The sequence below is a fragment of the Gouania willdenowi genome, chromosome 21 (assembly GCF_900634775.1).
Source record: "Gouania willdenowi chromosome 21, fGouWil2.1, whole genome shotgun sequence".
Lineage (NCBI taxonomy): Eukaryota > Metazoa > Chordata > Actinopteri > Blenniiformes > Gobiesocidae > Gouania > Gouania willdenowi.
Window position 1 is genome coordinate 957,484 of NC_041064.1, and position 19,703 is coordinate 977,186.

Below are 19,703 nucleotides of genomic sequence, written 5' to 3' on the forward strand. Positions count from 1 at the left end.
AACAGATTGAATGATGGAGGTGTAGAACATGATCAGCAGCTCCTGGGGCAGGTTGAACTTCCTCAGCTGACGCAGGAAGTACATCCTCTGCTGTGCCTTTTTCCTGGTTGAGTCTATGTGGGAGGTCCACTTCAGGTCCTGTGAGATTGTGGATCCCAAGAACCTGAAGGAGTCCACGGTAGCCAATTCCCTATTTAAAATGGTGTGGGGGGGGGGATTTCTTCTGAAGTCCACTGACATCTCCACGGTCTTGAACGGGTTCAGTTCCAGATGGTTCTGACTGCACCAAAGAGCCAGCTGTTCCACCTCCCGTCTGAAGGCAGACTCGTCCCCGTCCCAGATGAGACCGATGACGGTGGTGTCGTCTGCAAACTTTATGGAGTCTTTATGGCATGGTACAAGGAATGGCAGGTGGATCCTCGAGCAAGATTGGCGCCTGAGCTCCTGGACGGGGGGAAGTCGCCCTCCACCCTACGGGGTATGGTGGCGGCTATCAAGGCAGCTTGCATAGGCCGATGCCAATTGTCTAAAGAAGTGGGCAACCTCGTGTTAAATTCCTCAAGAGAGCTAGGAGACATATGGGCCGTCATTGGAGACCTGCCCTCTTGTAGACCTGCTCTCTTGGGATTTAGAGCCCTTGGATTCAGTCGACTTAAAGTGGCTATCCCTTAAGACTGCCCTATTGATGGCGTTGGCCACCGCCAGGCGGATTGAGAGCTTAAGGCTCTTTCCGTTTATGCGGACCTCTGCAGATTCCTACCAGAGGGTGCAGGGGTGGCCCTGCAGCCGAATCCAGCATTTCACTCTAAGGTTCTTTCAGAATCTTGGACAAGTCAGAGGGTTGAGCTCCGGTCTCTCTACTCGAGGCAGAGAGAGAATGAGGAGTGCAGACGTTCACTGGTATGTCCGGCAAGGACACGGACGAACCGGAGGACAGATCAGTTGTCTGTTTTAAGCCAGAGCTTATCAGTAAATCGTTGTCAAAAGCCAGTTTTTCCCACTGGATTGTGGAGGCTATCCAGCAGGCATATGTAGGCACAGGGGTCCTTTGTCCCTCTGGGGAGCGAGCGCACTCTACCAGGGGCATGGCAGCCTCCTGGGCATTATGGCGTGGTGCATCTCTGAGCGAGATCTGCACCACTGCTACTTGGTCAGGCCCATCTACATTCGCTTATTCTACCAGATTAATGTGGCTGCAAGCATGTTGTTTGGCGATTGGGTGCTTGGTGTAGCCTAGCAATAGTGTGATTTTACTTTCCCCTTGTCCGTCAGACTGACGTGGCTGTTCGGAGTGGCAACTTCACCTCTCCAGTCAAGCCTTTGCATCTTGCAAAGAAGGCTAGCCTTGGTAGCGCTGGCGCCTTGGCATCAGGCGGCAATGACCAGCAGTCGGCTGTGCTTGCTAGCCTGGGGGTGTGTATATTTTGTACATAGTTCGTTGAACACACAGTTCATGTTATGGGCGGGTGCTGCTCTATCCCCTCGTGGTGTGTCTTACAGAGCCCCATACATATGAAATATGTAGTGGAGAGATAGTCACGATACGATAGAGAACGTAGGTTACAGAGTGTAACCATGGTCCTCTGAGTGAAAAGACTATCTCTCCAGGCACGAGGCCGCTCAGGGATCTGCTCCATCAAATTTTTAATCAGTGACAGTGTGGTGCACAGGTGCTCTTATACTGTCATTAGCCACCTCACAGGTGGATTGTCTTAAAGCTAATTATCAACAACATCACCTGACCCTGTGGTCAGCCCCATACATATGAAATATGTAGTGAGAGATAGTCTCTTCACTCAGAGAACTTCTACAGCTCCATCATCCAGTCCATCCTCTGCTCCTCCATCACCATTTGGTACGCTGCAGCTACGGCCAAGGACAAGGCCAGACTGCAGCGTATCATCCACTCTGCAGAGAAGGTCATCGGCTGCAATCTGCCCTCCCTCCAGGACCTGTACGCCTCCAGGATTTTGAGGCGTGCAGGAAAGATTGTGGCCGACCCCTCCCACCCCGGTCATAAACTGTTTCAATCTCTCCCTTCTGGTAGGAGGTTTCGGTCCATCAGGACCAGAACCTCCAGACACAAAAACAGCTTCTTTCCCTCTGCCACCATCCACATGAACACACCCCAAGTCACCCACTGCCCCACCCCCCCCCCCCCCCCCCCCCCCCCCCCCCCCCCCCCCCCCCCCCCCCCCCCCCCCCCCCCCCCCCCACCCAATCACCACCTCCACCAGCTTGATATCTGCTGCACTGTATATATATATTTATTTTTATCCTATTTATCCTTTATTCTCTATCTATCCTTTATTTATCCCTCATCCTTTATATTTATCATTATTATTATTATTATTGTTGCTGGGTTGTTCTTTGTTGTTTTGTTTTTATTTCTTTTATTTCTTTTGTTGTTTGTTTTGTGCACCAACCACCAAGTCAAATTCCTTGTACTGTCCTTAAAACTGTACATGGCAAATAAAACATTTCTGATTCTGATTCTGATGGTTACACTCTGTAACCTACGATCTCTGTATGAGTTCAGATGTAGAACAGGTTAACAAACTGACTCACCTGTGATCACTGTGGATTTATTTACTTTATTCATTGTCAAAAATCATCATTAAATTAAATCTTATCTCTGATCCTGTATCTGTCCTATCAGCCTGAGCACAGCCAGGATTTATTAATCCAGCTTCTGGGAACAGGCCCTCGTGACTCCTTCAGCACACCTTTGGTTAGACGGACACCACAAACTTTCTTTGAGTCAGTTTCTATAGTAACTTAGTCTGTTGCTACGGTAACCCAGTCACAGTTTGTTCCTATGGTAACCAGGTCCGTTTCTACGGTAACCCAGTCAGTCGCTATGGTAACCTAGTCTATTGATAAGGTAACCCAGTATGTTTCCACAGTAACCGCTTGTCACTGGTGTGTTTAATAAAGCTTGAGGCTGTGTCAGTTTGACTGTGACTGCAGTAGTTGTTTATTTCAGAGACGGTTATAAAGACAACATGTATGACGGTGCTCACACACACACACACACACAGGGGCACCGTAGTTTGGCACCGTGTTCAGTGATGACAGGTCTATGTACAGGTTAGAGACCAGGAGGTAGGCCTTCAACTGAGTGCTGCAAACCAGTGACACACACACACACACACACACACACACACACACAACACACACCGTCTATTAAATATAGCAAACATGGGGATGTAGAAAAACACCAAAGGAAACAGGGCCACGTGTTTCTGAATGAACAGGAAATCTCTTTGAGCATTCAGAGACATTCACAGCACCCCCTGTAGGAACTCAGGTAATAGCTCCTCCCAATCAGCACCTGCGCGACACACACCACTAACGAACCCCTTCCCTCTGTGTGTGTGAGACTGGGATGAAATAATAGGACAAGGCGCTACGAGCATGTCAGAGGAAGGACAAAGGGAGTCCTTCTCTAATGGTAAAATCCTCATCAAATGTTCCCAGTCCGTCCTCCTGCTGTGTTCCTCTGAGGTTCTGAGGCACCAGTAGAATCAGTAACTGCACAAACATCAGACGTTTACCTTCCTGATGCGTCTCAGCAATAAATAGAGAAGGTCCAAACATGGAAAAGAGAACCTGAGGAGGAAGCTCCTCCAGCGATACAGGAAGGAACGACGCAGAACGTGAAGTGCGGGACACGCCCACACGTCCTTTACTTTTAATCTCACGGCTGAAAACAGAAAAGAAAAAAAAATGCTGAATCGGTACATTCTTGTAGCATAACAGAAAAAAATAAAGATGAATGAAAGTGAACCAAACCCTGCGTGCTGCCTTCAGGGACACAGCCAAGAATCCCGACACCTGGGTAAGGGTTTAAACCAGGAGTACAGGACTGCAGTTCTCTATGTGTTTACTGAGGGGTGCTGTTTTACTAACACACCAACAAGGGCAGCAGATCACCCAGGATTGGACTGGTTGGATTTCAGGTTTTAAGGTGGCTTAAGGTCAGCTGGTTTTAAGCGAGAGTAGTAATAGTAGTTTTGAACTGGTTCATTGTTTGTTTTTGGTTTGTTATGGCTCAGGTTATTCTTACAGATTTTATTGGAAAACTGATCTTTGACCAAAGGAGACATGACCTGTCCAACGTCTATAATGTTATAATCTCTTCCCTCCCTCCTCAGGGATACCAGGGACCCTTTGGGACATTAATGAGCCCAGAACAAGGCTCAGGGTCCTGTGCTGGTTTCTGTTCTTGAACAGTCTTACTGACGAGTTCAGGTGTTAAAAGACGATGGTCAGAATGACCTTTTACTTCCTGTCACTAAACCAAAACGTAGGAACAACCAGTGCTCATGATGTTACCGTTTGGACTCTCCTGGTTTAAAGTAAAGGACTGCATCTGATTGGTCGGGTTCCACCACCTCTCCCATACATTCAGGTAGCAGAAACCACCAGTGACAACTAACTGTGGGGACCAGATCCTGGACCGTCGTCCAAGTGTCGGATTCTTCGGCTCGTATCCAACAGCAGCGTTTATGTTACTTTACTGCATCATTGTAAACAAAGTACTCTGATGGTCACATGACGGGAGTAACCCTGCTACACTGTGTGTCGGCCTGATCCAGGCCGAGCCCACATGGGGTCACTAAGAGAGAAGGTCATCCACAGAACTCCTTCATGTAAGGCTCCTCCCGTGGACAGCGTGGACAGTCAGAGGTAGAATCCAGTGGCCGGTGGGTCAGGAAGGCTCGGCAAAGCCTCTGGGTCAGATGTCTGGACCACAGGGAATGCCACCCCGCTCCCATTGGGCAGTGGGCAGCCTCCTGGGTAGGTGTTTGTCTGCAACGAAAGAGAAAGTGAGCAAGTCTGATCCGGAATAGATGGAGGTTTGCAAAAGAGTAGCAGGAGAATTAAGTGTGGACTTTTTGGGTTAAGTCTCTCTGCAGGGTGTTGGTGAGATGTTTGGGTCTGACCTCACCTTCCTGTGGTTGGGCTCGAGGGGGAGATCTTGATTAATCATGCAGCACAGATCCATCTGCCGGCAGGGCTTGGACACCCCGATGATCTGCTCCAGAGACGTGCTGGGGGGTGGACATTGTGAAAAGCTGGAGAGAACCTGTGCTATTGGGACTGGGATCTGGTCCTGGGACAGCTTCTGGTTCATCCCCTGGTAGGAGGATACCTGCTGCTGTCCGGGCCTCCCAAACAAACCCCCGTCTCCACTGGTGTAGTCCACATTGTCCACGGGGGGCAGGCTGTAGTCCATACAGAACTCAAGAGACGGGTCTGTGTGAGGTTTTGGCCCGTTATCCAGACCAGAACCAGGACTCGTGATGAAGTCAAAGTCTTGCCACTGAAAAGTCCCAGCTGGCTGAGCTGAGCCAGCAACGCTGCTGAGTCCGTTCTGCTTGGCCCGGCCCTGCTGGGGTAGCTGGTTCTGGACACTGAGCATCTGTTGCCCTGAGGTCTCACTGCTGAATGTGGTCTGTTCTGTAATCAGGTGATCCAGGTGGCTCCCTGCGCTGCTGAGGATGTCCTGAGCTGTCCACTGTCTGTTAGGAGCCGACTGGGTCAGACCATCTCCGTTGTGGTCCTGCTGCTGGCAACAGTCGGATGCGGCTGGTCCGGTCTGCATGCTGAGGTGCTGCTGCATCTGCTGAGACAGCTGGATGATGGGGGTCTGCTTACAGGGGGCAAACATCTGCACGTTGACACCATTGGGTATGGAAGCTGTTGAGGTGGAAGTGGAACTAGGAACTGCTGCTCCTCTAGGATCTGGGGCCTCTGCACCTCCATCGATGGAGTCGTAAATGTATGACAGGATCGTCGTTGGTCAGAAGGTCGTCCAGGGTCGGCACACGTTCAGGGTCCATTTCCACTCGGATCATCCGCTCGTCCAGGAGCAGCAGCTCCAGGTCCTCAGCGCTCAGCCCGAGTCCCTCCAGAGCTCTGAACAGCTCGCCGTTGGAACAACCACTGTCCTCCACGCTCCCCACGTCCTGGCCCTCCAGAGACAGAGAGTCCAGGGTAGCTAGCAGTGGATCGAAGAAGCTGCTGCCGGGCTCAGGGACCTGGTCAGCTGGCTCCGCCCAGCTCCTGCGTGAATCTGCTTCCACAGGGTTGGGGAACTGCATCTGTTCTCCAAAGAAGCCACTGTGCAGAGACACCTTAGGTTCCATAGCCGGTTGAGAGACGTACACGGACTCATCCTGACTCATGAGCGCGCCCAGCAGGGAGCCCGGGTCCAGGCCGGCTCTCTCCAGCCTTTCAGATAGGCTCTTCTTGGACCTGCTGTCATTCTTCTCGTGGCCTCTGTCGCTGAAGACGGCGATGGGGTGGTTGGACTGGTAGAGCAGCGCCTCGCCCGTGGCGTATGTGAAGGGGAGGTGCATGGAGCGCTTACGCAGGTGTTCACCTCCTTCTTCATCTCTAAGGAGCAGAAAAATGGTTAGCACCTGAGATCCAGACCTGGACCGGTCTAATGTGAGTCTGATGTCATACAGGAGCGGCCTCTGCGTCGCAATGATGTAGTCCGGTTTCCCGTTCTTGTAGACCAGTCGAGCGTTGGCCTGGACCCACTTCCAGCGGTTCTCCTTAGTGAGGAGCCTGAACACCGTCAGACCGCTTTCCCCCGTCTTCATCACTGAAAACCAGAGCACAGGACCCATGAGAAAGACTGGACCAAAAATGATGACTAGGACCAGGACCAAGTCTTGGACCAGTACCAGTACCAGTGCTTAGTCTAGTAATGTGTAAGATTCAGGATTAGTCTCCACTCTCTCAGGTTCTCTGCCCTAAACTGATAGACTGCAGAGGTTAGCACTTCATAACTAGTAAAACCAATAGCTTTAGCTTGTTAGTCACCATAACTAGTAGCAACTAGTCCCTGGTTATGAAGGTAACTTGTCCCTGGCAATGTCCAGTATGCTTAGATCAGGCTTTAGGTCCTAGTGGATCAGGAGGTAGAGGAGGTGCTGAGGACTCACTGCGGACATGGTTCTCCGCACAGTACAACATGTCCGCTGCGTGGATGAACTGATATCCTGATCCCCGGACCCTGAGCTCGGCCTCGGTGTATCCCAGGACGATCTTCCCCCTGTGGGACACAGAGTGGTCAGTCAGCAGCTTTTAGCTACTAACCAGACTAGCCAACCGCTAAACAACGAGTCGTTACTTTGCATCACAGGCGAGCGGAGTGAAGTCCAGCTTGTGTTTGGTCCTGAAGATCATGTTCTTGGTTCTGATCTCCAAGATGGAGGGGGGTTGGAGCGGCGTGGCTATAGCAAACAGGGCGAGCTGTGATGGTACCTTTCCTCCGTTGTCCTGATGATGGTTCTGACCGTGAAGGAACTTCAGACGCCCATGGATGTTCAGAGCCTGCAAGTCAAGCAGAGGGGGAAAGTTAGCATCTGACGTTAAAGAGTATGAACGCCTGCGTGTGTTTCGCAGCTGTTATTATTTTATAATTACAACAAACATCAAATGTCTATAACAAAAACAGGAACATATCTATACTTTATACGTCTAGGAAGTGATGGCCTTTGATTTGTTTGTTTTCATGTTTTTGACTAATGAAGGACTAACTAGTGAAGAACTAACCAGTGAACGATTAACAAGTGGACAACTAACCAGTGGATGACTAACCAGTGGACGACTAATCAGTGGAGGACTAACCAGTGACAGACTAACCAGTGAAGGACTAACCAGTAGAGCAGAGGACTAACCAGTAGAGCAGAGGACTAACCAGTGACAGACTAACCAATGAAGGACTAACCAGTGACAGACTAACCAATAATGAACATCAATCTGTTTATTTTTGAACATTTTTAACAATATGGCACACAAAATAAATGAAAAATGTAAAATAAATAGTTTTAAATAAAACACTATTAATGTAGAAACAGAACAGTAAAAAAAATACTGTATAAGTAACTTTTTTATATTAATAAAACACTAAACCAACTATCTAAACAATACAAATATTAAAATCAAGCATATCAAACAACTTAACAATGAAAAATAGTGCTAAAGGAGAATTATTGAGCTGTTCCTCTGATGCTGTTGCTGCATTGGCTCGTGACAACACGGCTAACTATGTTGATATTTCCCTGTTTTAACATATTAATTCACAACATTTTAGCTGTAAGATAATACATGATCACAAGTCACTACTCCAACTAAACGTTGCCGGGGGCTGAGGCACGGTAGCGGCTGATGTGAGTGGAAACCGAGAAGACCCAGCGGCCCACACAGCAGCGGATTTTCATGCCAGCATTCGCCGCCACTGGAGAAGACGGAGGTGGCGCGACAGACGGCAGAAGCGTGGCTGCCACGGAGGAATAGCAGCTAGGCTAAAGGCTAAGCCATGGAGAACCCGCACGGCACGCACACACACACACACACACAACTGATCTGCTTCTGCAGTGGCACACACACTTTTCTGACTCAAAATCACAATAACTGCTTCAATAGCCATGTGTTTGTGTGCAGTTTTTTAGCTGAAAACAATAATAATGCGATTAATCTTTCTGCCTAAGGACTAACCAGTGAAAGAATAACCAGTAGAGCAGAGGACTAACCAGAAATCCAGAGGAGTTATCCAGGAGGCAGCGGAAGCGGCACATGAAGCTTCTCTCCAGGAAGGAAGAGTTCTCTGGGGGAAGCTGCTCAGGGTCAAAGGTCATCAGAGATGAGCTACTGTCGGCCACAGTGTCTGTAGTGAGAAAGAAGGTCTCAGGCTGGGACCAGCATTGACCCACCTGGTCTACCACCAGGTTAAGAATTAGGTCTACCACCAGTTCTACAACCTGGTCTACCAGCAGATCTACCAGCAGGTTTACCAGCAGGTTTACCAGCAGATCTACCAGCAGATCTACCAGCAGGTTTACCAGCAGGTTTACCAGCAGATCTACCAGCAGATCTACCAGCAGGTTTACCAGCAGGTTTACCAGCAGGTTTACCAGCAGGTCTACCAGCAGGTTTACCAGCAGGTTTACCAGCAGGTTTACCAGCAGGTTTACCAGCAGGTTTACCAGCAGGTTTACCAGCAGGCTGCATCAATTCAAAACAACGCAAATCAAACAGTGAGATCATTAGTTTAACAACCAACCAGCAGAGGGACATACACGCACTCTAAGCCTGAGGTCACATCACGACCATGTGATCTTGATGTTGTTTACAAGAGGTGAAATGTTAAGATGCTCATGTGTGTGTGTGTGTGTGTGTGTGTAATGTAATTAATGGTTGTCTTGATGTTTCAGGAGTTTGAGTTGAGGAAGGTTTAGATGAGGTTGGCCTTGTTGAGTCTGTTACACTAAACCAGTGGTTCTCAAACTTTTAGTGCCCATGGTAGACCAAAGGACAAGTCAAAATCTGAAGACACACCTATTGTGTTAAATATCCTTTATAACACGTGTTATTACTCATATCATGTACAATATCACGGGCGACCGTACAAAACAGCTCTCCATTTTCCCTCTCACTGTTTTGTTTTAATGTTGTCCTACAGTATTTGTCACAATCTTAGAATTCCCGCCTGCGTAACCGTGGGAACAGCAACATTTTGCGTTCTCTTCTAAAGAATTTTTTTTTTTTTTTTAAAGAATAATTTTTAGGGACAGAGTTTGTCTCTGTATTATGAAATGAGTGCATACGACGTAATAAATGAAAATATGTTTGTGTAGTTGTATTTTACATTAATAATGTACGTGTCAGTGTGTTTATAACGTCATGGATTCCCACACGTGATAAAAAAAAAGAACTTAAACCAAATTAAAAACCTTTGATCATAAAACACAATGCTAATAAGTTCATCATTTTTCATCAAATAAGGTACAAATAAACACAATTTCAGGTCAGTACATTTAATTTAGTAAAAGTATACTTTAAACTTTTATTTATTAAATCAATGCAGGTGATAATGTGTAAAATGAGGCATTAACCAAACATAAAACTATGTCTACTTTTAGAACCTGAAACATTTTTCCTTATGTTTATATCAATTATATATTAATATTTCTATTTTAATTCAACAATTTCTCAACAGAAATATTTTTATATTATATTATTTTCATACACAAATTATTTTCACTCTGAATTTTATTAAAGAGAAATGTTCTATATTTTAAATACTAACTTATTTTATCCCTTAAATACATAAACAAGGTTTTATGCTAATGTTAAACTATTTCCTCTTCTCATATAAACAACTTCATTAACTCAGTAAATGAATTATAAAATGATATTTTAACAGTAGCTCTTTGGTTTCACTCCTGTTCTCGTACGTATTGTTAGTGAACGTTTCAGATGTTCTCAGCCAGAGGTCGTTTATAGAGTGACTTTCTCATCATGTGATTGGCTCACCTGTTGAGGTGAGTCGCGCACTGGTGTCACAGTCTGAGTTTCCCTCCGTGCTGAGATTCTCTTAAAATCTCAGTACGTGACTGCTACGTATTGAGATGTACATGTGCTGGATTATACTGATTAAAAAAAATAAAGTTACATTAGGTTAACTGTTATTTACTGTAATGTATTATATAGTATATGTATTATATGTATTGTATTATAATCCTGTTTTTTCCAACATGTGTTTTCTTTTTATCCAAACAGAATACAAGTTAAAAAAAAAGTGCATTGAATAAATTATTAAACAAATGTTTTTAATACAAACTCAATACATGTAATAATAAAAAAACTGCATAGAATATATTATAAAACATATTTCTCCTGCCTCGTATATTGAGCAGTTTCCCCAAGAAAAGGAGTCATTCAGCACTCGTCAAATAACATTAGCTTTGAACCTTAGCTTTGAAATTTTTAATCTCAGCGCAGCGGAAGTAGAAAAAAGCTAAGCGTATGTAGCATAAATTCATTTTCCGGTACTGCGCATGATCATAATCGATCTCAGCACAAGGTAAACTCAGACCATGACACGGCATGCACTTGGAGCAGCACATGCACCGAGCATTAAAGCTTGGTTAATGCTTGACCGGCGCAAGGTGTCACCGCTGACCCCACTCTTGGAGGATTCAGGCAGATCGCCGCAACAGTATGGTTGTCACAAAATCCCACGGCACACATGGACTTCTCTCACGGGACACTAGTGTTCCGCGGCACACCGTTTGGGAACCACTGCTCTAGACTTCAGACTGGTTTAGACTGATTGAACTGGATCTTCTTCCTCTCAGAACCTGGTTTGGGTGCTGGCCTGTGTCAGAGGTCAGAGGTCAGCGGTGTGAAGCCTCACCATGTGGGGAGTCCGGAGGGCGTGAGGTGGTCTGAGGAGGATTCAGGGCCCAGTGAAGGTTCCTGCTGAGCTCCTGCTGGTCCTCAGTGTGAACCAGCTCATAGATGCTCTGATGGAGCACATCCGTCTGTAGCACAGTTAGCATTCATACGTCACATAGCATGCTAACGCAAACAAAGCCACCAGAGGAATAAACAGCAGAATGAAGAGCTACAGATAGTACGCTAATGCTAACATAACCCCCACAGTAATGATCAGGAGAATGAACAGCTTCTGATAGCATGCTAATGCTAACATAGTCATCACAGAAAAAAAACAGGAGAATGAACAGCTTAAGATAGCATGCTAATGCTAACATAGTCACCATAGGAATAAACAAGAGCAGAGCTGCCAAGCCTCACACTTTGAGTGTGACAGTCACGCAATTTGACGCATTCTCTCATCACACGCTACACTTGATATTTCTCACGCTGATGTTTCTCCATTTAATACTCTATTTATTTCATGATAATGAACTTTGATCCTCATGACTTGCCGTAGCTCCAGTAACTCTGATTGACTGACTGAGAAAACCAATCCCAGACCAATCCATGTCTCCTTGTGCCTAAATCTAACCAACCACAGCAGGCATCACACAATAATAAACCAATCAGAAGCAACGTAAGGCGGGTCTTGACGAGCAGTCTCAGACACCTCACACAACACGCACTGACTAGTCATCATGTTTTCAGAAAGAAAGTGTTTCTAGAGAACAGACGCCTTCTGAGATGGTATGTAACTACCTAATTATGTTCACTGTTTATATTTGTGTGTGTGTTATAGTGTTAGTTTACTTGTCTAAAAAACTAACCCCTCCCCCCAGTACACAGACACACACAGTCAGTTGTGTCAGTGACTGTCTGTCAGAGGCTCAGTGCAGATGTCTGTCTGTCTGTTAAACACTGAGAGATGTTTGAGGAAACACTGCATGTGTTTCTCTAACTAACTCTGCTGCTGCTGCAGCTAACGGGGCTGTTTACACATTCTTAAAGAGACAGTGTCCTGAATGTGATTTACTTTAAAAACTACTTTCAACAACTCAGAGCTGCCCTGAAAAAAATCATCACTACATCATTTAATCACATTTCAGCCTTAATGAAGGAAAGTCCAAATGTAGTTATTGTGCTGCTAGTGATTAATAAAAGGGTCTTTGTGGCTCCACTGACTTTGACCTATTATTGTTTTTATTGTAAAACTATTGAAAAAATAAATGGTTTATATCACCTATTGTCATTTAGAGTAAAAATATATAGATATGAATATTGGTCCATATCACCCAGGCCTAATGTAACCAAAGCAGTAACGTTTTATCTTGTAAACAATATGATTGTCTAAACTGTGTGAAATGAGGCGTTCAAACACTGATTAAAGTATGATTTTATTAATATGAGTGTGTTACCTCAATAACTAATAGAAATCACTAGACTGATATGATGCTTTGTTATGTAGCATGTGATGCTAATGCTAATGCTACACTACTTTAGTTAAACAATGTAAAAAGACTGTGTGACTATAAGAACATGTCAGACCTTTAGTTTGATGTTAATTATACTTAGAACTAGTTTGATAAATTTACATACAATTTTTAAAAAAATATTTGAAAATGTTTTAAATGATCTTTTATTCCTTTTTTCCATTTAGGACGATAATTTGAAGTAAGTGAATTGGTTTGTTTTATATTGGTGAATAACTTTAAATAGTCTAAATGATTTGAATGAAAAAAATCATGATGTAATTGTGATTTTACAAAGAATAAATTAGGATATGATTTTTTTCCATATCACCCACTCCTACATGTGTATGTCTATGTTAGACATTAACTTAAATTAATTAAAACTCTTATTCAGCTACAACCAGTGTTATGATCACTGTTAGTAGCTGAATTACACTTGTAGGTTATATCATCATAAATACATAATCTAATGTTCATTTGAACTGTTCTTATGATTATTATTGTATGTAATAGTGTATTTCTATAGACAATTGATTCATGAAAATGACTTGATATTTGAATGTTTTTTACATGATGATCTTCTGTTGCAGACAAGGAGAGCTTGAGGTAAAGGTAGCACTGCCTTGGGCCACAGTGTTTTAAGTGGGAGCCTCTGTCATCATCAACATCTGTGATAAACACCTACAACATGAGACATGTCCCCAGATCAATGATATGAAATATTGATTAGGTTATAGCATTAGGAGGACACAGTGCAGGGAGAGCTGCTGGTATGGAGGTGATGACATCATTCTGAAGGTAGAAATCAACGTTAAAACAGGACAAAGTCATATTAAAAAAATAAATTTTTCCACCAGAACGTATCAGATCATTAATTCCTTTGAATGAGTTAATGCTAATGCTATCAAACACAGTTAACTGAAGAGAACCAAATTGCAGCTAATGCTAAAGCTAACTGTGGTACCTGGTTGAAGCCCAGGTAGTCCTGGATGAATGTGACGAGTAGAAAATGGTGCCATTAGCCGTTAGCAGATGACAAAGCCGTTCAGAGCCTGGAGAGCACACACGTTAGCATACATGCGAGCACACAGGTTAGCACATACTAGCGCACATGGCAGCACACACATTAGCACACACGCTAGCACACATGCAAGCACAAATGCTAACACACACACTAGCACTCATGTTAGCACACACATCAGCACACATATTAGCACACACTGTAGAACACATGCTAGCACACATGCTCGCACACAAGCTAGCACACACGTTAGCACACACTTTAGCACACAAACTAGCACACGCGCTCGCATGCAAGCTAGCACACACGTTAGCACACACATTAACACACTGTTAGTACACACGCTAGCATACATGCTAACATATATGCTAGCAACACATCTTAGCACACATGTTAGCAGACACGCTAGCACACACGTTAGCAGACACGCTAGCACATACATTAGCACACACGCTAGCATACATGCTAGCACACATGTTAGCACAAACATTAGTACATACGCTGGCACACATGTTAGCACACATGTTAGCACACACACTAGCACACATGCTAGCACACAGGTTAGTACACATGTTAGCAGAAACGCTAGCATACACATTAGCACACACGTTAGCACACAAGCTAGCACACACGTTAATGGTCAAAGTCACTACTGACCTGTAGGAGGAGCTCTCCCTCAGGGATCTTTGAGTCTGCTCTCTGTCCCCGTAGTTCAGGGCACTACACACACACACACACACACACACACACACACTTTATTTCAGTGGATCAAACGTGGTTTTGTGGGACAAACATCACAGCAGTTAGTGGTTTGAGTGAGCATGGATATATGATCTCTTATTTTGAAGGTCAGTGACCGTGTGTTGCTGCTGAACCACTGATGTCATGAGAAAGAGAGCAGCCATGACCTTTGACCCCTCTCATAATGGCGTCTGTGACCTGTAGTGACCTTTGACCTCTCAGGGTGTCCTCCCTTTTGTTTCCCGTCCTAATGAGGTCATCGACTGTGACATCATACTATCTGCTCCACAACACTGGACCAATCATATCCAAACACCAAGGAGCGAGAGAACATGCAAACTCCACACAGGGCGTCAGCCAGGAGGCGGAGCCGCTGCACAGACCGTCTGTCTCCCATGGTCACATGGTGAAGGGGCGGGGCTTAGGTGACCTGCATTCCTTAGATCAGTGGTTCTCAACCTTTTCAAAATATAGGTCCCATAGAGCAGGGACCCTCCAAAATAAAGGTCCCATAGAGCAGGGACCCTCCAAAATAAAGGTCCATAGAGCAGGGACCCTCCAAAATAAAGGTCCCATAGAGCAGGGACCCTCCAAAAATAAAGGTCCCAGAGAGCAGGGACCCCCACTGTAGCTGAAGGTGGTTGAACACAGACATGAACATTGAAGAACAGTCATGTGGAGACAGGACCATCTATAAGGGGGAATAAAGGAGAGATTTTTGGGGTCCATCCATAAAGTCAAGTAAAATGATGGTCCATTGTTCTATGAATCTGTGATAAACCACATTTATTTATTCATCTGAATAATATCCACTGTTATCCAGGAACGTTTATTATTATTATTATAGTCATCTTAAAGATGGAAATCATGGTTTTAATCACTAATAAAATGGTTCAAAGTGACCAAAAATGATGGAAAAGGAGGTGAAATGGGATTTTTTAAAACCACAGAAATTAGTTAAAAGTTGTAAATTAGAGTGGATAAAAACAGACAGAAAAGGTGGTTCAAAGTGTCATTATTGGAACAATTAGTTTAAACTGACAAACAATGGACATGACATGTGGTTAACTTATCAAAAATAATGATGAAATCTGATGAAAAGAGGTAAAAGTGACAATAATGAATCAACATAATGTGACATTAGGGTGTAAAAGTGGTAGAAAAGGTTTATAACATGTCTGGAAAGTGGAAAAATGTGTAGAAAAGTCATTAAAATGTGATGTAGAAGTGTCAGAAATGGGAGAAATGTAGCAAAAATACATTAAAAAAAGAAAAAATATGGAAAGAAAAAGTGATGAAAAGTTGGTAAAGTTGTAGAAAAAGGACAAAAAATAAGCAAAAATGGCTCAAATTGTTTAGAAAATATTCTTAGTTTCTTGAAGGCAATCTGGGGACCTCCTCCCAGTGTCTTGTTACCCAAAATGGGGTCCTGACCCTAAGATTTAGAATCCTAGCCTTAGAGGAGAACAGGCCTGTTACATCGACCCGAGACTCTTAAAGTGAAGGATGGAGCACAGGAAGTGATGTCACAGGTTGGTTGATGGAGGGACTGAGAATGACTAAGCAGTTCTAATCCTGCTCAGTCATGTAGATCTAGTTCTCAGGGACTAGTCTTTGACCATGTGACCATGTGACCATGTGAGTGGGCGGAGCCACCAACCTGAGAAGAAGTCTTGGCTCTAAGGAAGCTGACGCTGAGGCGGAGGATTGACAAGCTTGTCCAGGCTGGACGTGACGTCCTGGGGAAGGGCAGGAGGCCGGCCAGGCGCTCCAGCTCGCCGTTCAGACGGTCTCGGTGACGCTTGGACGGGTTGGACTTAGCGCCATCAGTGGGAGGGGCTTTGCCCTGAAGGAGAGGAGTCAGTGTTTGAACCTCACATCACACAGAGCAGCTGTCAAACTCATGGCCCAGGGCCCAATACGGCCCTTTAGAGCATCTAATTTGGCCGCATGAGAAAATAAAGATGACAGAAAAAACATGAATCATTGTGTAAATGAAACTCAGAAATATTTACAGGTTCTCACTTTTTTCCCAGCGCTTATATCACATGATTTCAGTCATTTTTAATGTCAGACTGTTGAAAAAAACTCAAAATTCTTACAAAATCCTTAAATTTTCCTGAAATTAATACATAATATTTCCTTTAATTAAATAGAAATTGTTCACAAAATCTTGTAAATGTAAAGTGTAGATCTTGGTGGTCGCCGTATCATTAACAAATTGATTGGATATTGTCGGTTTCGTACATATTTAGTACTTCATGTATACGTAGAAGTGTAAACTAAGGAATAATAACGTAGAAATGACTCATTTTATAGCATAAAATCTGTGGCCCACTAAAGATCAAACTGCTCGTATTTAGTTCCTGACTAAAATGAGTTTGAGACCCCTGGTATACCACCAACACTCTTAACCCAACGAAATGAAGAGATTTCATTTATTATTATCCTAATTATTGATTCATACATTTATCAGACATGCAAACACTAAAGGTATGAAAAAGGTGTTAAAATGAATCCATGGTGGGGGGGTTTGGGGGGTCTTCCTCCAGAGAAATCTTTTGATTTGAAACACATACTGTAAAATGAATCAATGAGGAACTCTGTGAAGAGAACAATAAGGTAAAAAAACATGTATTCACACCACTCTAGTTGTGGGTTGTGGAAAACATAAAAAATATATATATGAAAAATTGTGAGTAGTGAACATTAGCAGAGTTAGGCAGCAGTGATGCTGAGTCATGGTTTTATAGTCCTGTTTCTAAACAAACCTAGTAAGTAAGTCATTTTTTTATAAAGCGTTTTTTTGCAGATAAAATCACAAAGTGCTGAACAGAGTTGTGGTAAAAAGTGTAACATCATCATAGAATAACAAAACATGGATAAAAACATTTCAAATCCAGTAACTAAAAGCTTTTCTGTAAAGTCTTCAACAGTTTTTAAAGTAACCACACAGTTGATCTCCTTGAGAGACTGGAGTCTGGAACACCAGGTCTCCTCTGGTTTTACATTTAGTTCTAGGGTCTTTAGGAGACCCTGGTCTGAAGACTGAAGACTTCACCCTGAAGTGTAGGGGTACAACAAGTCTGAGATTATTGAGGGGGTCCTGACCATGTAACGCTCATGTAATGTAATAACTAATATTTATAGTTTATTCTAAACTTCACTAGAACCAGTGCAGAGTAGCTAGAATGGTGGTAATGTGGGATGTTCTAGAAGCAACCAGTTAAAAGTCTGACAGCAGCGTCTGTACGATCTGGAGTCTGTTTAGGGTCGACTTATTAAAACATATTAATGTGTGATGATATAAATGTGTGTATGACCAGTTCTAGATCTGATTTTAATCTGGAACTAGTTTCTCTCATGATTTCTTTTTTGATCCATGAGTTTTTTACCCGACACTCTTTCTTTGTTCTCAGCTTCTCTTTCATCGTATGGTGAAATAATAGTAATAGTATTAGTAATATTATTTTATTTTAAACTGTTTTAAGTTTCCATTTACATGATCAAAATAAATCAAATGAAATCAAACATCATTCTATATAATTATAACTGTATATAATGTAATACACTGTATTGTCTCCATAGAGAAGGTATTTATGGCTCCAGGAGGACTTTAATCCAGGTGAGATGAGGTTCAATGGTTCCTTGTACAGTAAAGGTTACAGACCAAACAACAACGAGACACAAAATAACAAATGCACAAAACCAAACAATAAACAAGACTAAACGTGAGGGAATATGAAACTGACGGAGTGTGAATAAAACCTTTAGCTAGTGGTTCTCAACCTCAGTCCACTACCCCTAAAATAAAGGTTGCAGTGACTGGGGACCCAAACTGTATGGGATAAAAGGGTTACATCGGTTCAAAGTGACCAAAAATGGTGAAAAGGTGATGAAATGGGATTTTAAAAACCACAGAAAGTGGTTAAAAGTTGTAAATTAGAGTGGATAAAAACAGTCAGAAAAAGGGGTGAAAAGGGTTCAAAGTGTTAATATTGCAATACTTAGTTTAAACTGGCAAATAACGGACATGACAAATAGTGAATGTAGTTCAATAGGTAAAAATCAAGAGGTAAAAAGTGACAATAATAGTCAACATATGTGACATTAGGTGTAAAAGTGGTAGAAATGGTTTATAAGTGATCAACATGTCTGGAAAGTGGAAAAATGTGTAGAAAAGTCATTAAAATGTGATATAGAAGTGTCAGAAATGAGTAATGTAGCAAAAATACATTAAAAGGAGCAAAAATATGGCAAGAAAAAGTGATGAAAATAGGTTGAAAATTTTAAATATGGTGAGTTTGGTGAAGTTGTTGAAAAAGCGTAAAAATAAGCAAAAATGGGCCCAAATTGATCAAAAAAATAATCTGAGTTTATTTAAGACGTCTGAGGACCCTCCCCTAGTGTCTGGTCCTGACCCAAGGGTTGCTTTATTTTTTTTTGCAGAAAATGCAGAACTTTTTGGAAACAAAAGCAAAAAAGTCGGTTAAACAGGGCCTTAAACTAAGTTTGATTTTAAAATTAGGTGAAGAATTAACAGAGCATTAAAATACTTTTGTTATGGATCAATAATCTAGAAACAGATCAGGAACCGCTCTGTACGAATGAAGGATTTCTCTTCAAAATAAAAGCAGTTTTGCTAGTTCTCTTTGAGTGATTTTTCTTTTTGTTCAGTAAATAATCCTGTTGTCATTTATTTATGTGGTTTTCTGCAGTTAAATTAAAATCCTACACGTTTAAAATGAATGAAATATCTCATCTTATGGTGATGGTTAGTTTATTAATGGTCTTTAAATGTGATTATTTATTGATCATGTGGCTTGTCTGACTGAGAAAGTGGTTTCTATTGATCTGATCAAATCATTTTCTCTGTGATCAACAATAAACTAAACACTGTTTGTGCTGTAAAAACATGAATTCACCCTAAAATACTGTTTTCTTTTGCCACACGTTCTGACTGATTAAATGAAGAAAATAAGGAAAGCAATAATTCATCCTGCACCTTTAATAAAAGGTATGATTAATAATGTTGTTCATTTATAGATTTGTCTTTTGGCCTGAACACTTTGAACACATTTGTTTTTCCTTTTAAACATGTCCATTTCTATTCTTTAATAAATTAATATACATTAAATTAAAGCTTTAGTTTACTGACAGGCCACAGCTGTAATATAATATCATTAGCAATGGTAATAATATTCATGCATAAAGTCAAATAAGGAGAA

At 42.8% G+C, this 19,703-nt stretch overlaps 1 pseudogene; it reads right to left on the minus strand.

Annotated features, from left to right (window-relative positions):
- Positions 1-4,094: 4,094 nt before the first annotated feature.
- Positions 4,095-17,906, minus strand: LOC114455050 (aryl hydrocarbon receptor-like; annotated as a pseudogene).
- Between the last annotated feature and the right edge of the window lie 1,797 nt (positions 17,907-19,703).